The following is an 8,444-nucleotide window of genomic DNA, read 5'->3' as shown; positions in this document are numbered from 1 at the left end:
AGAAATAGGGGAGAAGTAAATTTTCAGTAATGTGTGGTGCAACATGACTGCACAGTTCATATCATGAAATTTCCAATTTCGATTATTAGAAAGTTGCTAATATAAATTGGGAAGTATATTTACGTGAAATTCGTACTGATTTTTTAAGTGGCAGTTTACTACTGGAACTGGGAATAGACACAACAGTATAAAGTCCAGAAAGCTAAAAATCCAAGCTAAAATGACCTCTTCAGAGAATGTTGATTTTGTGGCGGCGTTCGTAGCGACAAACAATTCGCTGTAGAAACGGCTTACGAAGTCACCGCCACACTTTTAATAGCGGGCCGACCGGTCCGCTGGAACAGTGAACAGAAAGATGAAAACCCAAACACACTGATTAAATAAAAGTCAGTACTTAACTTTATTAACGAAGATACAGAAACACAGTAGAGAACTCCGTGTGTACAGAAATCGGTCTAGTTCGAGTCGGAGCGGTTAGGTCAGCGTCGGCTGACGACAAACAACAACTCTGCTGCGATGAACACACAACTGACTAGCAAGTACACAATTCGGTGGCGAGTATTAAACTGAGCGGCGAATAGAGAACTGTCCTAGCGCTCGCGACTCCAGCGCTTAAGAAGCCAGAAGCCAGCGGTGGCGCGCGCAGACTTGCGGCCATTTCCTGTCTCGCTGGCGCTGCTTATGCGGACGGCGTCCGGACTTTGATGCTGCCAACCTTTTGGCAGCGGGCTCGGGTGGCATTACTGGCTAGGATATAACAGTTGACATGATAAGAATGGGAAGGTGATTCAGTTTCAAATGGCATGTGTTAGCGGAGACCACATTTGAAAATAGAACCAAAAAGCACTTCTGTGGAGAAGCGTAAATAATATTTAAGTATAATTCTTTGTCATTTAATGTGAGCGCTCTTCTGCAAGAATATTGGCCTATTTATTTATAGACAGACCATTACTTACACTTGTTGTAAATTATCTGAGTGTGAAAGAGTCTTTATAACATTTCTTTTATTTAAATTTTGTTATAATACATTAGTTTAGTCCAGGAAACTGGTTATGTTGAGTCACATCATGTCTGTAGAGCTTAAGAACGATGCACTTTTTGTGGGGACGGTCTTCAGCCAGTGGCAAAGCATGTATTAGCGGAACACTACGGGAGTCAGGTGGAGACGGGGCTTCTCGAGTGAAGAGCTAAGGAGAGCGATTCTGGGCAGTTTATGTCGAGTTCTTGAAGATGGCAGACCTGTCTGTGGTAACGTGCGTGATTCGATCTCGAAGGTGTTTGATTCTGGAAGGCTGCTATCATACTTCTGAGCGGACTTTATATTTTGAGGGGTCTGAATGTGTTCCAGACTGGGAATCTAAATTTTGTCGCTTGATTTATGGAACTGAGAACGGACAGTGTATGAGCTACTATTTTTCGTATCGCGTGCATTAATTAAGCAACCAGTCACATATTCTTCCAGTCCGAAGAAATTTGCCGTTGCCGTATTTATGTGCCTGTGTGAGCAATGGCCTCTCGCGAGTTGACTAAGTCCAATTGTTCATTGCACGCTGTTCCTGTTGGAATTTTCTCTCGCCAACAGATCGAGAAGGACCTTCGTTCGCTGCCTGTAGCAATTGCAGTCGGGCTTGGAAGCGTTTTGGATTGACAATCTGTGAAACGCGTTTTCTCAGTCAGGATCTTTTCCAATTACAATTCTGACGGCGCGTTTCGTGGCCAAGTGTGTTACACCACGAAACACCAACAAATCCAGCAACTGGCCATATGGCCTTGGGCATGGCCAAACATGGTTGCACCTTTTTGACACTGTGTTACATCCTTACCCTTGTTTATGTATAATGCCCACTTGAAACATAGATGTCCTACTGATCGCTACTACCTTGTACTTATGTATAGCCAATGACTCGATCACTGTGCCATCAGTAAGGGCTCAACGATTCACTGGAGTGCCTAATTTTTTTGTCTGATGAGTTTATCATCCTTACTTCCATAGCTACCAGATCCTCATGACGCTAATGTACATGGATTGACATGAATCCCAAATATGAGGCAAACACATGAAGTTTAAGAGAAAATAAACATGCCGGGGATCGAACCCACACTATTGCTAGACCGATTGCGCTACTGGCCGCCATCTTGAATTGTGCCAGGCCATTTGTGTTAAATTCACCGTCTTGGATTAAGGGGTGGGGAGAAGGAAGGGGAGAGGTGGGGAAGTTAGTTAGTGGGTGATCTTGGATTGCACTGGTACCTGTCTTCATCTGCTACTAAATCTCAGACTGTTTAATTAATTACAAATCGTTTGGAAAACCACAATATTATTTCTGGTCCAGCACAAAGGGGTTGACATAGATAATGCTGTCACAGTCCTTAGAAGCTCTCTGCACAATCTAAAGTTCTAGCTCTCTGCGACGGCAGTAGACCTTATAAGAGGTCCATGATTAAGGAATTTGTTGCTAGCGCAGTCGAGCAGATGTAATTTCGATGGATTGCTCATGCACTGCCTGCGATATGTAAGCTATAAGAGAATCTCAGACCAAAGAGCAGTATTGGCTGCAGTAGGAACTGTGTGGCAGTAGGAGTAAGTCGTTGCTATCAGTTTGGTGTACCGAGTTGGCTGGGCCAGTCGTGTGGAGCGATGGCGGTGCCTGAGCGTTGTAGTATAAGGTACAAGCAGCCTCGCGCATATGTAGTATTGTTATATCAAGTCCCATGTAAATGCTTTTAAAAAGAAATCTCTTAATAACAATCTTTCTTATAAAAATTAACCTTTGACAGTTATTTAACTCAATTTAAAGATTTAACTGATTTCTTCAGTCCATGGTCATTCTGATTATTGTAAAGAAAAATCACTTGTTTCTTTTTATACATGACAAATCTATAGGCCAGCATTGCACTGAGGTGTGCCAGAAAAATTTCTTACAGGAGCAGATATATAGACGTTATCCGGCGACATTATTGAGGTAAGAATTTTCAGTTTATTCAGGATGAATTTCCAATGACGCAGCACTGCTGACGTCCAAAATTTACCAGTTTAAATTCACAGTGAATTATTGAAAGGTTATAAGTGAGCCACAATTTTATTGAGAGATTAGTCACATTGTATTATTTGCAGGTCACGGAATTTATTTATTGGGAGATTACGCCAAATGTCAATGTTATAGTTATATTTTTTACTATTGGGAGGTTATTATAAATATTATTTATCTGTGGGGAGGTTACAACCCGATTTATTCGCTGAAGAATCATTTCTGACAGCGATCTATTCCATAATGTATTGTGTCCTCGCCTATCCAGCGGTGTGAACTTCTCTTTTTCTGGAATGATAAACAGGGTTCACTCATGGATCAATACAAATACACAAAATTTTAATACATAAAACGACTGTAAGTAGTAAACTTGATAAACGGAAACTCGTAAAATATCTTGCCAATTAGCCAATAGTATCAGGTTTCCTGAAGCACTAGATGTTATCCACAAGCGTAAACTGAATAATCATCCGATGTTCGACAAAAATAACGTAAAATAATGAGAATCAGTGTTCTAATTAAGAGCCAGAAATAATTAAGGCCGTACCGTCGGATTGACATTGGAGGCTGCTAATTTATAATTAGAATTCTGCCAGCCGCAGAATGTAAGTAGAATGATGTGATAAAATATTAAGTGCTTTTGATAGGTCTTAATATATATTTTTGAATTAATCACGTACGTTTCTGACTTAGTATCGCTAACCACCTCATCTGACGTACTTCACTTCTGTTATGGCAGTAGATGCTTAGAGCCCTTTACACTGGCAAAATCGTGATCAAAAGTAACTCCAGAAGCTCATAAGCGCATTACGACGAAAGGTTTTTGTTGTGTCTAGACAAGACAGCCTAGACACAATGAGAGGAAGCCGAAAGGCACGCGCTTAAACTCACGCAGGCTGGCGTGAGGTCTGAAACAGGATACGTAATGAATGCTATAAAGAAAAGTACGTAGCTTCTGGAATACTTAACTTTAATCCACATTTGTAGAACATCGCTCTTGATGATACATTAATAGAATCTCAATATCAATTGAATACGGCGCCTTGCTAAGTCGTAGCAAATGTAGCTGAAGGCTATGCTAACTATCGTCTCGGCAAATGAGAGCGTAGTTGTCAGTGAACCATTGCTATGAACGTCGGCTGCACAACTGGGGCGAGTGCCAGTACGTCTCTCTAGACCTGCCGTGTGGTGGCGCTCGGTCTGCTATCACTGACAGTGGCGACACGCGGGTCCGGCGTATACTAATGGACCGCGGCCGATTTAAAGGCTACCACCTAGCAAGTGTGGTGTCTGGCGGTGACACCACAGTTTTCATCTACTGCCTTTGTTGTTACAGTAAGAGCTTTCCTCTCTTTTACAAAGTAATCACCCAGAAACACTGCCGAAGAGAAACAGAGAAGTATAACGTCTTACCACCAATGCCGTGACCGAATTCAGAGAACCATTTCGATAATTGTTTTAAGTGACCCTTCACTAACCAACATAATTTTTCTTTCCTTTGTAACTGGCATGAAAACAGATCAGGTAATCTTGATGTTTTCGGGTGTACTGGTAACGAAAATGTTAATGAAAATGCAAGATAGCTCTTATTTGAAGTTATAACTTTAAGTTATTGCATGTATAAGTTTATGCATGTATTTACCTTGGAGTTATCACTCTGGGGAAGGTCACAGTAGCCACAACCGCTTTGCCTGGTGTTTGTAGTTTTCTGATGGCGATTCCTTGGTTACTGTCCAGCAGTAATCGGCAAACATTGATGCTTTCCCATTTCCCTGGTATCTCATTCTTATGACCGAAATTTGCTGGTGGAAGCGTTCTCCGTGCTCGTCTGTCACAGCATCACAGTTGTCAGAAAAGAAGTCCAAGTGGCAATCTAGGAAATGTAACTTTAAGGAGACGTTGCACTTCAGCCTATTGTAGCAGTGCAGAAGGTTTGCCACAAAATCCTTATAGTTTTCTGCTCTCTTATTTCCTAGAAAGTTTGTTGGCAGTTGAACAAAGGCATCCCAAGCTAACTTTCCATCACCTGTAAGGATGCTTTTGAAACGATCATCTTTGTACAGTTTGTGTACCTGGGGATCTCACCAACACGTGGAAATTTCTCGCGCACATAGAGAAATGCTTCCCCAGTTTTGTCCATCACTTTAGCGAAGTTTTCATTAGGCCCAATTTTACATGAAGAGCAGAGAGAATTGTGTTCTTGGATGTGAAAAGTGATTTGTGCATAATACTGGTAGATCCTGGTTCAAGCGACTGACGCTTAGGCCAGTCTCTCTTTCTACAGTGAATTGCTTTTGCGCGGCTATCCCATAGGCACAGGAAGCATCGGAATTTGGTGTAGCCGTGTTGTAGCCCAAGTAATATGCCTATGATTTTCGGGTCCCCGGGTTTCCAGGTCCCATTTAAACTTGTCATAGATCAAACGCAGTAACAATTGTTTCATGTTATTATATGTTTCTTTCATGTAAGTTGCATACCCAACTGGAATAGATGGCAACACGCTGCCATTTATGCAGTAGCGCACACTTGAGACTTACTTTGGAGGAGTCGATGAACAACTTCCACTCATCACTTATATGGTCAATTCCCATAGTTACTATTAGTCCCTGTACGTCACTACAAAATACCAAGTTAAAAACAATGGAAGGTTACGGAAAACAGTCACATTTACCGTTTTATCTAGACAATTCCACTGATGTAGTCTTGACACCAACAGTTCAGCTCTACCTTTCAGCAATTCCAGATCTCTCAAGAGGTCAGTAAGTTCGCACTGTGTTATTTCGTGATTCTCTGTACACTCATTGTTGAACACAAAAGAGTAACGTAGAAATATATATCTTCAGTATAGTGAAGCAACTTAAATCACTTAATAAATGCACGTCTTCTGGTTCAGACTGTATACCAATTAGGTTCCTTTCAGAGTATGCTGACGCCGTAGTGCCTTACTTAACAGTCAAATACAACCGCTCGCTCGACGAAAGATTCGTGCGCAAAGACTGGAAAGTTGCACAGGTTACAGCCATATCCTAGAAAGGTAGTAGGAGTAGTCCACTAATTACAGATCCACATAATTAACGTCGATATGCAGCAGTATTTTGAAACACTTACTGTGATCGAACGTTATGAATTACCTCGAAGAGAACGGTCTATTAACACGCATTCAGCAAGGATTTAGAAAGCATTGTTCTTGTGAAACACAACTAGTTCTTTACACACACGATAAATAATTCAAATCTTAAGGCCGTAAATTAAACTAAATACCTAGGAATTAAAATTACGAACAGTTTAAATTGGAAATAACACATAGAAAATGTTGTGGGGAAGTAAAACCAATCGGACTGCATTTTATTGGCAGAACACTTAGAAAATGTAACAGGTATACTCAACAGACTGCCTACAACACGCTTAACCGTTCGCTTTTGGAGTACTTGAAACGTAACAGCCCATTAAGACCTATTTAAAACCAACGATTCCCAGTCTAATTCAAGATCGCACATGTAAACAAAACATGTAAATCGCCTAGAAAAACTTATAACTGAAAAAATAACTGTTTAATCTATTTCAGTTCAAAGTGTAGAAGTCTGTTAATTGGTATGAACATTTTATATGATATTAATCTCCTGTAATTAGTAAATGAACGTGGTAGGGAACGTGGTAGGGAAACTAGAAAATCTGAAAAGGGAAATGCAAAGGCTCAATCTAGATATAGTAGGGGTCAGTGAAGTGAAGTGGAAGGAAGACAAGGATTTCTGGTCAGATGAATATCGGGTAATATCAACAGCAGCAGAAAATGGTATAATAGGTGTAGGATTCGTTATGGATAGGAAGGTAGGGCAGAGGGTGTGTTACTGTGAACAGTTCAGTGACCGGGTTGTTCTAATCAGAATCGACAGCAGACCAACACCGACAACGATAGTTCATATATACATGCCGACGTCGCAAGCTGAAGATGAACAAACAGAGAAAGTGTATGACGACATGAGGATATTGAAAGGGTAATGCAGTATGTAACGGGGGACGAAAATCTAATAGTCATGGGCGACTGGAATGCAGTTGTAGGGGAAGGAGTAGAAGAAAAGGTTACAGGAGAATATGGTCTTGGGACAAGGAATGAAAGAGAAGAAAGACTAATTGAGTTCTGTAACAAGTTTCAGCTAGTAATAGCGAATACCCTGTTCAAGTATCACAAGAGGAGGAGGTATACTTGGAAAAGGCCGGGAGATACGGGAAGATTTCAATTAGATTACATCATGGTCAAACAGAGATTCCGAAATCAGATACTGGATTTTAAGGCGTACCCAGGAGCAGATATAGACTCAGATCACAATATAGTAGTGATGAAGAGTAGGCTGAAGTTCAAGACATTAGTCAGGAAGAATCAATACGCAAAGAAGTGGGATACGGAAGTACTAAGGAATGACGAGATACGTTTGAAGTTCTCTAACGCTATAGATACATCAATAAGGAATAGCGCAGTAGGCAGTACAGTTGAAGAGGAATGGACATCTCTAAAAAGGGCCATCACAGAAGTTGGGAAGGAAAACATAGGTACAAAGAAGGTAGCTGCGAAGAAACCATGGGTAACAGAAGAAATACTTCAGTTGATTGATGAAAGGAAGAAGTACAAACATGTTCCGGTAAAATCAGGAATACAGAAATACAAGTCGCTGAGGAATGAAATAAATAGGAAGTGCAGGGAAGCTAAGACGAAATGGCTGCAGGAAAAATGTGAAGACATCGAAAAAGATATGATTGTCGGAAGGACAGACTCAGCATACGGTAAAGTCAAAACAACCTTTGGTGACATTAAAAGCAACGGTGGTAACATTAAGAGTGCAACGGGAATTCCACTGTAAAACGCAGAGGAGAGAGTAGATAGGTGAAAAGAATACATTGAAAGCCTCTATGAGGGTGAAGATTTGTCTGATGTGATAGAAGAAGGAACAGGACTCGATTTAGAAGAGATAGGGGGTCCAGTATTAGAATCGGAATTTAAAAGAGCTTTGGAGGACTTACGGTGAAATAAGGCAGAAGGGATAGATAACATTCCATCAGAATTTCTAAAATCATTGGGGGAAGTGGCAACAAAACGACTATTCACGTTGGTGTGTAGAATATATGAGTCTGGCGATATACCATCTGACTTTCGGAAAAGCATCATCCACACAATTCCGAAGACGGCAAGAGCTGACAAGTGCGAGAATTATCGCACAATCAGCTTACAGCTCATGCATCGAAGCTGCTTACAAGAATAATATACAGAAGAATGGAAAAGAAAATTGAGAATGCGCTAGGTGACGATCAGTTTGGCTTTAGGAAAAGTAAAGGGACGAGAGAGGCAATTCTGACGTTACGGCTAATAATGGAAGCAAGGCTAAAGAAAAATCAACACACTTTCATAGGATTTGTCGACCT

Source organism: Schistocerca piceifrons, chromosome 3 (assembly GCF_021461385.2).
Source record: "Schistocerca piceifrons isolate TAMUIC-IGC-003096 chromosome 3, iqSchPice1.1, whole genome shotgun sequence".
In the NCBI taxonomy this organism is placed as follows: domain Eukaryota; kingdom Metazoa; phylum Arthropoda; class Insecta; order Orthoptera; family Acrididae; genus Schistocerca; species Schistocerca piceifrons.
Note: the sequence above shows the minus strand (reverse complement) of the source record.